The following is a 14,342-nucleotide window of genomic DNA, read 5'->3' on the forward strand; positions in this document are numbered from 1 at the left end:
AACAGGGACAGTCATTAATGAACATTTCTGTAAACCTGCCAGAGTTAGCCAAGAGGCTATTTTTCATCTGTAGTCCCTGGATAGATTTTAAAAGTCAAAACACATTTAATTTTAAACAAGTAAATACAATACATTGAGTTTTGATTTAAACAAAGTGAATGTGGTCTGGTCTCTGATTGGAGGTGGGATCAAGTTCCATCGCTGAGCAGCTTTAACAGAACATGAAGACTGACTGAAAGAACTTTTTCTGAGTGGAATAATGCAACCTCCTCTCGCTGCACCTCTTGGTACCCCCAGTTGTGCGTATGTTAATACACTGTCTAAGAGGAGGTGAGGTAAGGCTGTTGACTATCTTGTAAACAAGGCAAGCATTTGTTTAATGAGGTTTTCCCAGTTTAGCAAGTTGTATTTTTGGAGTATCGGGCAGTGATGCGAAAAAACAAATTTTTTGGTCCAGTATTTTGAGTGTTTGTTTGTACGATGACTCCAGTGGTTGTAATGTTGTTGTTCTGGCATGTGGCCAGGTAGTTAAACAGTAGGTGACGTGTGAGAGAACCATAGAGTGTGTGTACATCAGAGATGCCTCAATTGACATGTAATCTCTGGTGAACCTAACATTCGACAGACTGAATTTGACCCCATTACATATTTTTTTTAACCTGAGCCTTGAAACAATCATGACTCCAAGGTACTTGTATTGTGACACCACCTGCAGCCTCTCCCCTGATACAAAAACATGTGGCGCAACACAAGAGGACTTTGTTTTGGTGAAGAAGATGCATACTGTTTTACAAATATTTAGTTGCAAACAGCATCGTTCCAACCAAGCTGTTACATGAACCACGGTGAACCAGTTCATTAGCCACTTGTGTCATATTGCTTCCATGTACATATATTAGTGTCATCTGCATACATTCGGATGTTTGTGTCAGGACATACAGATGGTAAATCATTTATATAGAGCGGAAATAGTAATGGTCCCAGGATTGAGCCTTGTGGGACGCCTGTCGAAAGATGAAGGTCAGCAGATTCATGATTTTGAACTCTCACATACTGAGATCGGTTAAACAGATATGATTCTAACCATCTAAGTGTTTGTGCAGAAAAGTTAAAACTGGAAAGCTTAGATATGAGTATTTTATGATTAACAGTGTCAAAAGCCTTTTTTAGGCCAAGAAACACAGCTCCTCCAACACCACCTTTATCCATTTTGATTTGATTTGTTCTGTGAAATCACAGTTGGCGGTCTCTGTTGAGTATTTCGCCCTAAAGCCAAATTGCATTGGACGCAGAGGAAATCTACTAGTGTTTAAATGCTCAATTATTTGCTCAGACACAAGTTTCTCAGCATCCTTTGACACTGTAGGAAGGATGCTGATTGGCTTGTAGTTACGGGAAGACATGGCGTCTCCACTTTTAAATATTGGGATAACTATAGCCGGCTTCCAAACGTTTGGGGTTTGTCACCATCTCTTCCGGTGAGGTTCTGACATGATGGTTTCCGTTCAAATACTGACATGGGAGATTATATACATCTCCCGTCTACGACCATCGCTCTCTGATTCCGTGGCCGAGACCCTCAATCATGCATTCGTCTCCTCTCGGTTGGATTACTGCAACGGAGTCCTGTTCGGGGGTTCCCAGTAAAGCCCTGGACAGGCTCCAGTATGTGCAGAACTCGGCTGCCAGGGTGCTCACTCACACCAAGCCCTGGCAGCACATCACCCCCACCCTGATCCACCTCCACTGGCTCCCAGTCAAGCACCGTATCACCTATGAACTCCTTCTTCTGACTTACACATCCCTCCATGCCCTCGCCCCCCAATACCTGTCTGACCTTCTCCGCTACCACTCCATCCCGGAAGCTAAGATCATCTGGACAGGATCTCCTCTCCACCCCCCGCACCAGGTTGCAGACTTTTGGTGACAGAGCCTTCAGTGTGGCACCCCCCCACCCTCTGGAACTCTCTCCCCCCCGAAATCCGCAGCGCCCCAACCCAAAGCCCTCAAAACGCACCTTTTTACCGAGGCTTTCCCCACTAGTTAGTTTCATAGGTTTATTTTTCCGCTACTTCCCCCCCCCACCCCCTTAACCTGTCTGCCTTTTCCCCCTACTCGAGTCAAGTCATGTGACTCGAGTCCCCACCTCTGGCTTTAGTGCAAATGCAACTTAATCTACTTTAAACTTTGGTTTCTCGCTTTTATTAGTTTGAAACTGAACCAATAGATTAAGTGAAAAGTGTTTGGTCCCAATCTCTTACAGTGAAGTTCTGATATTATGGTCTCCTTTTAAATACATTGGAGATGGGAGATCATATATTGAATATGTGTGGTGGGGTATCTCTGTAAATCTTCAGGTTCCACCGAGATTTGAACTGGGATCAGTGGATTCAAAGTCCAGAGTGCTAACCAGTACACCATGGAACCACGAGAGTCTGAGTTTATGGCTATATCTACGTTAAACTTTGATTTCTGACTTTTAGAGGTTGGTTGAAAGTTCTTGCAAATAAACAGTTTCTTTTGATTACGGGGGAATGACTCGTTCTACTTTCTTTTTGGACTAGAAAGACTACCTTATGGCATACATAAAGCAACCAGTAGCTTTCAGTAGTTTGTAACTGAACCGATAGAGGAAGAGAGAACTGCTGGATAAACTACCTCTGAATTTGATAACTCTAAATGCTGGAAGAAGAAAGAACTGTTACGGGGAAGTTCTGACATGAATTCTTCCCCTTAAACCCTAAACCTACATCTAAACATGTGTGGGGTAACTCCAATGTATCACCATGGAACCATGTGTTCAGGGGTTTAGTGCACTTTATTTTTCAGCTAATGCAACTAAATCTACGTTAACCTTTGGTTTCTCGCTTCTCGTAGTTTGTAACTGAACCAATAGTCCGTAAGGGGTTATGAGGGTATTTATTTATTCTTTGTATTTTAACCATGTTTTCTGTTTTTTGGGACTTTCCTCTCTGAATGTTCTCGCAGCCAAACAGTTCCTTTTGACAGTGAACACGGGGCAATATGACTCTTTCTACTTTCTTTTAAAATGTTGTACTAGAAAGACTACCTTTGAATTTGATAACTGTAAATGCTGGAGGAAGAGTAGGTTTCCCCGATCTCTTACAGTGACGTTCTGACCCGATGGGTTCCCTTTAAACAGATTGGAAATGGGAGATTAGATATTTTATATTGGTGGTTTAACTTTGGAAATGATCAGGTTCCACCGAGATTTGAACTCGGATCACTGGATTCAGAGTCCAGAGTGCTCACCATTACACCATGGAACCATGAGATTCTGAGTTCATGGCATTCTTTCAGCTAATGCAACTAAACCGACGTTAAACTTTGGTTTCTTGCTTTTAATAATTCGTAGCTGAACCAATAGATGACGAGTCCACTGTTTGGGTTTTGTCCAATCTCTTACAGTAAAGTTCTGGCATGCGTTCCCTTTTGGAAATGGGGGATTATATATTGTTATTGTATATGTTTGGGTTGACTGTAAATAATCAAAAGACTCTGGTCTAGAAACGCCAAAGTATACCTTAGTTTTTACTTGTATAGACACAACTCCTCTGTCGTCCAACGTTGACTAAAGTCTGCAGAGAAAACGTGCAATAAAACCCTAAACACGTGGTTCCATGGTGCAATGGTGAGCACTCTGGACTCTGAATCCAGTGACACAACATGAAAACAGAAAGTTTAGTCACAAGAACATTCAACAACATGTACCGTGGATTTAGTTTTGTGAAGCACAGCTCCTCTGGAATACAGACATGCATGTGCTCGAAACCAAAGTGCATAATGTTTATCTACCGTGGTTCCATGGTGTGATGGTGAGCACTCTGGACTTTGAATCCAGTGATCCCAGTTCAAATCTCGGTGGAACCTGATTTTTTTGTTGACAGAAACCCCTTAATAATAATAATAATAGTGGGAGAGAGTTCCAGAGACGGGGGGCAGAGCGGCTGAAGGCTCGTGACCCCGTGGTGGTCAGGCGGGCAGAAGGTACAGAGAGCTGGAAGGCAGAGGAGGATCGGAGAGCACGAGAGGGTAGATGTGAAGGAGCTCAGAGAGATATGGAGGTGCGAGAGTGTGAAGGGCCTTGAAGGCGAGGAGCAGCACTTTGAAGTCTGTGCGCTGCTTAACGGGGAGCCAATGGAGTTGTTGGAGAACCGGAGTGATGTGATTAATGAAAGGAGTTCTGGTGATGATACGGGCGGCTTATCCCCTTTATATATATATAATATACCGCAAGGGGATCCATGTCTTCGTCATATGAGTTGATGGCAGCCTCAACCTTGCTGTATGACATGAAGGACAACCCGTATACTTCCTTGCTTCAGGTTCTGAAATACGCAGAATCAATCAGGCAGCTTCTGTCTCATGTAAACGAAGCATCAGCAAAGCCCCGTTAATCCACTACTCCTGGTTTCTCTCATACGGTTTGGTTTGCACCTTAAAGACACGTTTCCCATCGCTCCCATCAATGGTAACCCTGGTGCTATAGGACGAGTGAGATGCAGAAACAGAATAACATATGGTTTATCTAACCATAAATTAATTCCTGAAAGCCTAAGCAGCTGTTGTGTACTTAGTGGTTTAGTCACTGTGTAAACTTCGTCTGCTCCAATAGTTCTAACTTTGCAAACAGACAACAACGCCAGCATCAAACCACCGTGATGTAATGTCACTTCAGCGCCCCATAAAAGCAGTTTATTTCCATGCAGTCGTTGTCCTTTTAATTCACGCTCCAGTTTGGGGTTCTTCAGAACTTTCTGGAACATCTGCTTTGAGTTTGTCCGCATGTTGTTGAGTCCTTTGACTCCAGATAAGGAGAGAGAGACTTGGAGGTGGCTGCGGCTCACTCAAAGTGCTAGAAGGAGGCATGTGAAGGGTTCTTGGTATTCGCTGGTTTGAAGGTGAGTTCTGCTGGCGGAGAGACTTGACGAGACCTCTATTGGAAACATATGTTCTGGCAGTCTTTCCTTCACTGCGGGTTGCGGACACGCTGTGTGCTATGTAACCCAAAACTATGGTGTATTCGGAGTTCAACGTTCAGACGTTTGTAGACAAAAACAGAGAAAATGAAGCCATATGGATCGGCTCTCTTGGACTTTGAGCTATGGGTTGATTGGTTGTGTATCGACCACGGATCTCTGTCCTTTACCTCTCCTAACAATGATGAGAACGATGGACGATGTGTCTTTTAAGTTGTAAACCATGAAAGAAACCATGAATAGTGGATTAACAGGGCTTTGTTGAATGCTGGTGTGATTAAATCATACCTGTTAATAGTTATTCTAGATCAGTGCTTCTCAAAGTGTGGTCCGCGGACCATTGGTGGTCCGTGAGCGCCCCCTAGTGGTCCCTGAGTATATTGGTAACATTTCACATTTGAAATAAATAAAAGTTTTCCGCACTCTTGTGGGAATATCTCCGCAATGGAACGAGGATAAGTTTCACTTTCAATTGCATGATATAGCCCAGCGCAACACCTTCGTCACACATGTTGCCACTTGTTTGTACCATTTTCAGGCGATTTGTAATCTGTTCTAGGAAAACGATTTGTTTTTTTATATTTGTGGAGTTAGGTGGTCCACGAGTGTTTTTGTATTGGTTAAGTCCTTGGTATGAAAAGTTTGAGAAACCCTGCTCTAGGGCAATAAGATTGTTTCCCTTTTCCTTGCTCCGTTAGAACTAAAAGAAAGTAACCTGATTTGATCCTGAAGCAATGAAGTATACGGGATTATCCATCTCACACAGTAAGGTTGAGGCTGTCATCAACTCATTGCCCGTATGATGAAGACATGGATCCCCTTGAGGTATATTATACTGTAAATATAAGGAAACCAGGATGAACTGTGGGTTTACAATTAATCTTCAGGTTCCACCGAGATTTGAACTCGGATCACTGGCTTCAAAGTCCAGAGTGCTCACCATTACACCATGGAACCATGTGTTCTGAGTGTATTTGCCCAGTTTCTTTGTCAGAAATGGAGCTGTGTTATGAGTAAAAACACTCTGTGATATTCTGAGTTCATCCATCTCCTCGTGTCACAGAAGAAACATTTAAAAGTTATTCAAATGTACAAGTTACCGTCGAAGTCGATTCTACTAATTTACAAATCACACATAAGCCATATTGCACAATAGTGAACTTGAAATGTTTGGCTCTATGAAGCCTGATGTACTTTATGATTCTGTTTTCTTCAAGTGTGTATTTTGTTGGTCGAACGCACTTATTGTAAGTCGCTTTGGATAAAAACCTCAATGTAAGCAATGTAATGTTTTTTATATAATTGCTTGTTGGTTTAATTACACAACAGCAGCGTCTGAGCAACTGATGCCCGAAGAAAAAAAAAAAAAAAAGTTTTAACAACATGTTTATTTATTGACTTTTCATTCCTGTATAATCATGTTGCGCAAAGATGGCACTGTTTGTCAGAGCACTTCATGCTTCTGGGATTTCATGAAGAACAGCTCCAACGCCTGTGTGTATGGGAACACCTCTGGTGCTGGTCCATTAACTGCGAGTGTTTCCCACAGATCTGTTTCCCACATATCTGAAATAGCGGTAGTGGTGGTAGCAATATTAAAAAATTATAAAAAAAACAAAACCTAAATGGGTCGCGAAATATACTTGGGCGGCCGTTAATATACCTGGGCGGCCGTTAATATACCTGGGCGGCCGTTAATATACCTGGGCGGCCGTTAATATGCCTGGGCGGCCGTTAATATACCTGGGCGGCCGTTAATATACCTGGGCGGCCGTTAATATACCTGGGCGGCCGTTAATATACCTGGGCGGCCGTTAATATACTTGGGCGGCCGTTAATATACCTGGGCGGCCGTTAATATACCTGGGCGGCCGTTAATATACCTGGGCGGCCGTTAATATACCTGGGCGGCCCGACCAAGTATAGTCTATGTGTGGGAAACCCTGGAAGGATTTTAATTTCACTTAGACAATGAGATTCAGACTCTGCATGTAACCCGTACTAGACTCAGGAGGCGAGCGGGGTAACCCTTATATTATAGACATGCTGACATGTCCCTCATGGACACGTCCCTCATGTCCCTCATGGACACGTCCCTCATGTCCCTCATGTCCACAGCTCTGACAGTGAGATTCTGACGCTGCATTAAACTCTTCAAGACTTGCCGGTTCTTCGATAACAGAACTATGGGGTCTGGTTACCAAACTATCAGGTTTAGTCACAAGAACATTCAACAAAATCTACCGTGGATTTAGTTTTATGAAGCACAGCTCCTCTGGAATAAAGACATGTATCTCAAACATAATTGATATTTAATCCAATATGTTTGAACCATCATGTCAGAAGTTCGCTGGAAGAGATGGAGGAAAGTCCGAATGCAACTATATCTAGGTTAAACTTTGCTTTCTCGCTTCTCGTTGTTGGCGACTGAACCAATAGAGGAAGAGAAAAGTCTTTGGTCCCCCTCTCTGACTGCGGGGTCAGAGCGGTGACTCTGTAGATCTCCAGGTTCCACTGAGACTTGAACTCGGATCACTGGCTTCAAAGTCCAGAGTGCTCACCGTTACACCATGGAACCACTTTGTTAGTCTATTGAATATGTGTGCTATGAAGACATGAACATCTTGGGTTTTGTCCCCATCGAGTTCTGCTGGGATGGTCTGATATATCTGACCCTGTCCTTTAGACATTATGGAAGAAGAGGATTTGAGTTGCACTTGTCGCTAAGGTCCAAAGCACACAGAGACATATTTAGAGTGTGTTTCACAGATCCTAGTATTCGGAGCAGTTGGTAGAAATGATAAAGAAACCAGGATGAAAAGTTGGTTCACCGTTAATCTCCAGGTTGAACTGGGATCACTGGATTCAAAGTCTGAACCAATCGAGGAAGAGAAAGCTGTTTGGGTTTTGTCCCATCTCTAACTGCCCGTCCACACGGCGGCGTGCGTTGACGCTTTGCCGGCGGGCGTGTCTGAAACTCGACCAACAACCAATCACACGAATCTCCCGCCCCAGACACACAAGCAGCGGTTTATTGGCTAGAGCTCGTACTGGCATATGATTCGATTGGCTGACGCTTCTGCCGGGGCGTCAAAAGTTGAACATTGCTCAACTTTTGCAGCGAGCCACGCCAGCAACGCTCCACGTCACTTCCCAAAATGCAGTTCGGCTAAAAGTGACATCACCCCATTCAAAGTGAACGGGCAGAAGCTTCAACGCACGCCGCTGTGTGGACGGGAAGTTACACTGAAGTTCTGACATAATGGTATCCCTTTAAACACAGTCTTTACTCCACTAAAACTAATAACTACAGAATGTTTTGGCTTCACCCGTCTTGTAGTAGTCACAGAGGGCTTGGTAACTGAACCAACCGTCCATAACTATCAAGAGTTTATATGTTTATAACTTTCTCCCCGCCTCATTCTTCCAGCCTCCAGTGAAGTCTGTCTGATGTGCTTCTGCTTTCCTTCGAAACCTCTTTGTTGTCTCGGAGCATAAGGAGCTGCACTTTATATAATTGCTGTTGTTCTTGGTGACCCGTTCCTATAAATCCGTTCAGTTTCATCCTGCTTTAGTCTTAAACGGTTCTCTTGAAGCTCAGACTTATTTCAGTCGATGCCATCAATGGGCTCCAGCTCCGTTCACTGATCAATGCTGAGTAGTTAGACGTATGAATTGATACATTCTCTCTATCTTCCAAATAGCTTGGTTTAATGTGAATGCTACCGCAGTCCCTTCAGCTCTTCGAAGTGTTTATCCAGTTACGACATGGTGTGTAAAAGCTGCACGTGGAAGGGGACACACGTGGAGGATTATGAGTGTTTTCACACTTTCGTCTCATATGGGTTTACAGCCTGGAGAGTTGCTGCTTAGGTTCAACCAATGGCGTCATCTCCAGCCATATAAAGCCGAACATACAGTAAATGTTATTACAAATAAAAGCATGTATTATAGCCTCTGGGACTCACAGCTGAGTTGCGACAGATTGAGGCCCCCTTGCACCTCTCGCTTACAACTCATGCCGCTAATCGCTTTTCCACGTGTGCCACTTTTCCTCCTGGACAAGAAACATACTCAGGAAAGGCCCCCCTTCTCCGGAGTGTGTCGAAACAAGACACGCATCTTATTTTCTGCAGGCAAATGGCCATGTGAGTCCATGTGAGGACCATCCGACGCCTAACAGGAAGGGGAGGGATTCACAAAGTGGAAGAAAATAGAACAATTTACGTTTTACTCTCATGTGAGTTCTCTTATTGTAGCAGTGACTAAGGTTTGAATTATGTTTCACTCAAAGGAGATGGTAGTTTGAAGGTTTTATGGGATCTAGTTAATTTTCTGTAATCTTTGTACTAGCGCTGCACGATATTGGAAAAAACGGACATTGCGATTTCCCCCCCCCCCGCGATATAAATTGCGATATGAAAACATACAGGAATTGAAGAAAATACCGTTTTTTTCCCGCAAACTTTCTTGAACTTTAAAGCTATACAATTGGTATTTTTTTAACTATATTTAACCAGATGAAGGATTTTAGTCACGGACGTCTGGATCTTAAGTTATCAGAGCAACGAGCTGAGCTAGCTCGGTTAGCAGCGCCGAACTGGAGGAACACGTGAAACTACTTCCTTCAGGGTTTCTACCTTTGATCTCCGGGTCCGGTTGCTTTGGAGATTTGATTGGTGGTTCGCTGTCACTCACTCAAGCACCCCTGACATGAGAGCAAGCAGCAAAAATAATTATAACATGTGGTGTTTGAGTTAATTTGCCTACTTAATATCGCAAGTCCTAAAAAAAAAAAAAAAAAAAATTAAATTAAGAATGTTTTTTTTTTTAAATCGTCACGTCCTGCGATGTGAATATCGCACATGCGCATATCGTTGTTATCATCACGGCAGCCCTACTTTGTACCCTTTGTTTGTTGAGAGTCATGTTCTGTGTAGTAACCCAAAGCAGTACACACACATTAGAAATCTCTTCTTTTCTGCAGGCAATGGCCATTTCCTGTCCATATCAGGACCTGAACAGGAAGGGGAGGGATTTGGAACGTAGGAGAAAATGTCCCACTAAAAAGGAACTGTGTTTATATACATCTGAAGCGTGGTATTGGGTTTGTGCTTTTGGAGGTCGGTAACTGAACCAACTCAGACTCTGAATAGTACTCATCCTAGTATTAGGAGCTATATCTGACCCTAGGAACCCAAAACAGGACACACATTATTTGTTGTCCATGTGAGGACCGTGTGAACCCTAAACAGGAAGGGGAGGGCTTGGAAAGTAGGAGAAATGTGCAACTCAGATTAAGGATGAGCTGTGCTATGGGTTTAGACTTTTGTTAGGTTGTAACTGCACCAACTTATGGCGCGTTTCCACGACACGGCCTCGCTCCTTAGGACGAGCTCACTTTATGGCGCGTCTCCATTACAGTTTAGGAACTGAGGTAGTATCTATAGTAACGCAGTGTAGGCGGAGCGATCGGCTTGCTGTTGTCCTTCACTACGCGATACTCACTCTTCATCTTTTTCAGTTTTTCCCTACACTGCGAGACAGTCCTCGAGTAACCGCTTCCGCACATCAGTGCAGAGGCCTCCTGGAATACTTTCATACTGCGAGTTGTCCCGTCGAGCTCCCGCTGGATCTTGTCGTCTGCAATAAAGTGTAGGAACGTCGTAACTTCCTCGGCGGACCACGTGTGCTTTCCTTTGCCATTTTTGTTGATCCTCTGTTAACAAAAATGCTGTTTATAAAAATGCTGCAAGCTTCGCTATATATATATATATCTTAGGGCTGTCAAGTGATTAACATTTTGAATCAGATTAATCACCATTCGAACTATGTCCAAAATATGTCATTTCTTTATGTATATTGTTGTGGGAATGGAAAGATAAATGCAAGAAGGCGGATATATCCCTCGAACCCCGATTTTATGGGGCCAGAAAAACTGTGAATTCGGACCCGCTAGCCGGTACCAGGCCAAGTGGAGACGCACCCAAAAGCCGGCCGCTGACGTCACAGCCCTCTTGAACGGGGCTCTGCGCTGTAGTGGAACACGCCATGAGACTCTGAACAGTCCCCATCCTATGAGGAGCTGTTTGTGTATATATGAGGGGTTCTGTCAGCAAACGATCAGGTTCCACCGAGACTTGAACTCGGATCGCTGGAGTCAAAGTCCAGAGTGCTAACCATTACACCATGGAACCATGCTATCTTGGCTGTGTTGCACTTCCTTCCTGCCAACTACTGAACTGTGTGCTTTGGTATGTTCTGGGTTCAGCCTTCTTCTCGTGCTCACAGTATCTGAACCAATAGTCCATGGGGTTTTGCCCCCGATTTCTTACAGTGAAGTTTTGCTATGACGGTCAGTATGAATGAATACTGACCCTATAAACCCAAAACAAGACGTTAGAAATCTCTCTTCTGCAGGCAAACGGCCATCTCAGTCGATCCTCTGAAGCGCAGCGGGAGGGATGGGAAATCAGGGAAAAAGTGCTTCTGTTTTGACGAGACATTCAATCTGATTATTTTCACCCCAGCGTTGCCAATAGAAATATTTTCCCCATTGTCCGTTTGGGTGGAATGTTCAGTCTGGATTTCCTTGCTAACCCACGACGTTCGGCTAAAACGTGTTTGTTTTTATGTCTGCCAACGAGTCCTGTACTGTATATCCAGCAACTCAGAACAAGACACATATTCATTTCTGCAGACAAATGGCCATTTCTGGTCCATGTGAAGACCCTCTGAACCCGAACGGGGGGGGAAGGATTGGGAAAGTTGAAACAGTGCTGTTTTTAAACTCTTATTTAAGTTTCCTTCCTGCATACAGAGAGATACAGGTTTGGCATGGAGGCTGCACAGTTCGAGGGAGAGGGTAGTTGTGTATCTGTCATTATCAGACAGTTAAACGGGTTTTCTTCACACCAGCATGCCCATAGCAATCTTCCTGAATGTTGAGTCTGGATTGCCTTGCCAACGTTCGGCGAAAACCTGTTGTTTCACGCCTGCCAACGCGTCATGTTCTGTATATAGACAGCAGCTCCAGATGAGGTCACCACATTTCCAGCCATTATCATGCTCCATGACTTCAGCCTTTCTACAGCTGTATCCCCCGCAGCCCAGACCTCGCTACCTCAGACCGGATTGAGCGATGTGGTTTATCTCTGGGAGGAAATAGCAGAGGGCGAGGAGACGGACGGTTTGTACCTTTCACTCCGCGGCCCTTCCCTGGAGGCAAACGGCAATTTAGGAAACCACTACTTTGTCATTATTTGAAGTGTAGGTTTGTTTTTTGGCTGGATATGAGAGAGACGTATCGTCCCATCTGCGGAGCAAAGCAACCCCCCCTAAACCAGCCAGGCTGAAATGCCTCCACTCAGTCACGTAGCAAAAGAATGTGGGTTGGTCGACTGGAGAGGGAAATGTTTATTTAATCGCTGCAAATAGTCTGAGAGGAAAAGCTCCGAGCTGGGTTTTGACGGCCTCACACTGACTGTGCACTCACACACTATTCTTTTCCTACAGAGATAAACCTATCACTCTTTATCGGGCCATCAGAGTTACAAACCAAGACGGAAGACTGTTGAATTTAACTGTTGAATTTAACTGTTGAATTTAACTGTTGAATTTAACTGTTGAATTTAACTGTTGAATTTAACTGTTGAATTAGCCAAAGTACATCTGATATGTGTGGACACTAGTTTGTGTGTTGAAGGGTTAGGGTTACGGAGCGTCCACACTGCAGCTTCAGAAAAAGCTTGGAGCTGGGCGTGTCTGGAGCTTGGGATTTTATTCAAGCAACACGGCCAACAACCAATCACATGAATCTCCCGCCCCCGACATACAAAGCAAAAACCCCCGGGGATTTTATGGGAGCAATATATATATATATAAACTCCCCAAACAGGCGAAAACCTACCAGTTTCCCCCACTGCCTCTGCCACCTCCCTCCATGCCTGGCTCCTCCGGTTTGTATCCCGGGAGGTGAAGAGGGTCTGGTCATACAGAACCGGGTGATTGCTACGGCGATAGTTAGTTTCTCCTCCGACTTTTTTTGAAATATAGAAATGAACGGCGGGATATCTCTCCCAGCTTAGACGCGGTTTGATTGGCTACGGCTTCAGCTGTCAGATTTTGGGAAACGGGATTTGATTGGCTGGCGCTGGCTACTCCGGCGTCTCCGGCGTCAGAAGTTGGAGACGGACCGCTCTGCTACCCACAATTCAGTTGGGCGAAAAAGCGAGGCTACGTGACGTCACCCCATTGAAAGTGAATGGGCAGATTGGAGCTTTCGACGCTGTAGTGTGGACGGGCCGTTAGGGTTTGATATGAAACCCCAGAAAAGTCATTTCCAGGTTTACTTATCTTCAGACGCTTCACTCCGACAGCCATGGTGTTTAGTAGCTGAACAGACACATTGGTGTCCGACTGATAGAAGTGATTCAAAGGCACACGCAGATGTCATATCGTTCACCCCTGGCCCTTGAATAATTTTTTTTACAAAATAGGTATTTTTGGGCCTGAAGAAGTTACTAAAAGCACATGGATACAGATGCTACAATATTGCCTGCTTAAAATATAGTTTTTTAAATGATCTGGCCAAATGTAGATTGTCGTGGCGAGGTGCTGCCAATTCCCTATCCTGTTGTGTTTACGCCATAAAGCAAAATAATGGGCTCAAAGGTGTGAAAACGCCCAATGAACTAAGGGGGACTGTAGTTTTGTGTAAACGTAATTATACATCCGTCCTTACTTCTCCTCCCACGTACATTACACACGTCTAACTGATGCATTTTTTTTTTTTTAATTCTCTTTTTATTCAGCTTTTCACATGTTTACAGTCGTAGATAATACAATATTCTCTGTAAGCCTTCTGTAGTTAACAGTACAATCACAAATCAAACATATTTGGGGATAGTACAGATGCAGGCCTCACTGACCGTCAAACATGCTATAACATATAGAAAGAGCATAAACACGAACAGGGTTATGGGGTGTACCTGCAACTTATTCAACAAGGGGGGCATCGAAATAAAAAATACTACAAACAAAAATATGTAAAAGTCCCTTCTAGACAAATGATGGTCGTATTGGTGGAACATATATTATCCGTTTTTCCCATCTTGACAAAAACATTCCCTGTTGCAGTCTCAAAGCAAGGGGTATCCTTCTGATGCATTTTTAACAGAAAACCGTTTAGCTGTAATGACTTGATTGATGTTGTGCAACAGTGACACATTTAAGGCCGAGATAGCTTCAGGATAAGTAGCATGCTAGTGTCCCAGTGTCTGTGGTTAAGGATGAAGTAGTGGTGGAAGTAAATGTCAGTCTCCTAAGTACTGCATGTGCACT

The 14,342-nt window shown here is 43.9% G+C and overlaps 1 protein-coding gene and 4 non-coding genes across 5 annotated transcripts in view; 2 read left to right on the forward strand and 3 right to left on the reverse strand.

The window, feature by feature from the left end:
- The window catches only part of LOC117440719 (lysyl oxidase homolog 2B-like), a gene marked incomplete at its 3' end in the record, with an annotated part of 37,878 nt that overhangs the window by 10,052 nt on the left and 13,484 nt on the right, over positions 1–14,342 (forward strand). The window lies entirely within an intron of this gene.
- trnaq-cug (transfer RNA glutamine (anticodon CUG)) lies at positions 3,219–3,290 on the reverse strand. The gene has a single exon. It is a non-coding gene; the product is annotated as a tRNA-Gln (tRNA).
- On the forward strand, positions 3,820–3,891 carry trnaq-uug (transfer RNA glutamine (anticodon UUG)). The gene has a single exon. It is a non-coding gene; the product is annotated as a tRNA-Gln (tRNA).
- trnaq-uug (transfer RNA glutamine (anticodon UUG)) lies at positions 5,886–5,957 on the reverse strand. Its single transcript has one exon. It is a non-coding gene; the product is annotated as a tRNA-Gln (tRNA).
- trnaq-uug (transfer RNA glutamine (anticodon UUG)) lies at positions 11,126–11,197 on the reverse strand. Its single transcript has one exon. It is a non-coding gene; the product is annotated as a tRNA-Gln (tRNA).

The sequence above is a fragment of the Pseudochaenichthys georgianus genome, unplaced genomic scaffold (genome assembly GCF_902827115.2).
Source record: "Pseudochaenichthys georgianus unplaced genomic scaffold, fPseGeo1.2 scaffold_1146_arrow_ctg1, whole genome shotgun sequence".
In the NCBI taxonomy this organism is placed as follows: Eukaryota; Metazoa; Chordata; class Actinopteri; order Perciformes; family Channichthyidae; genus Pseudochaenichthys; species Pseudochaenichthys georgianus.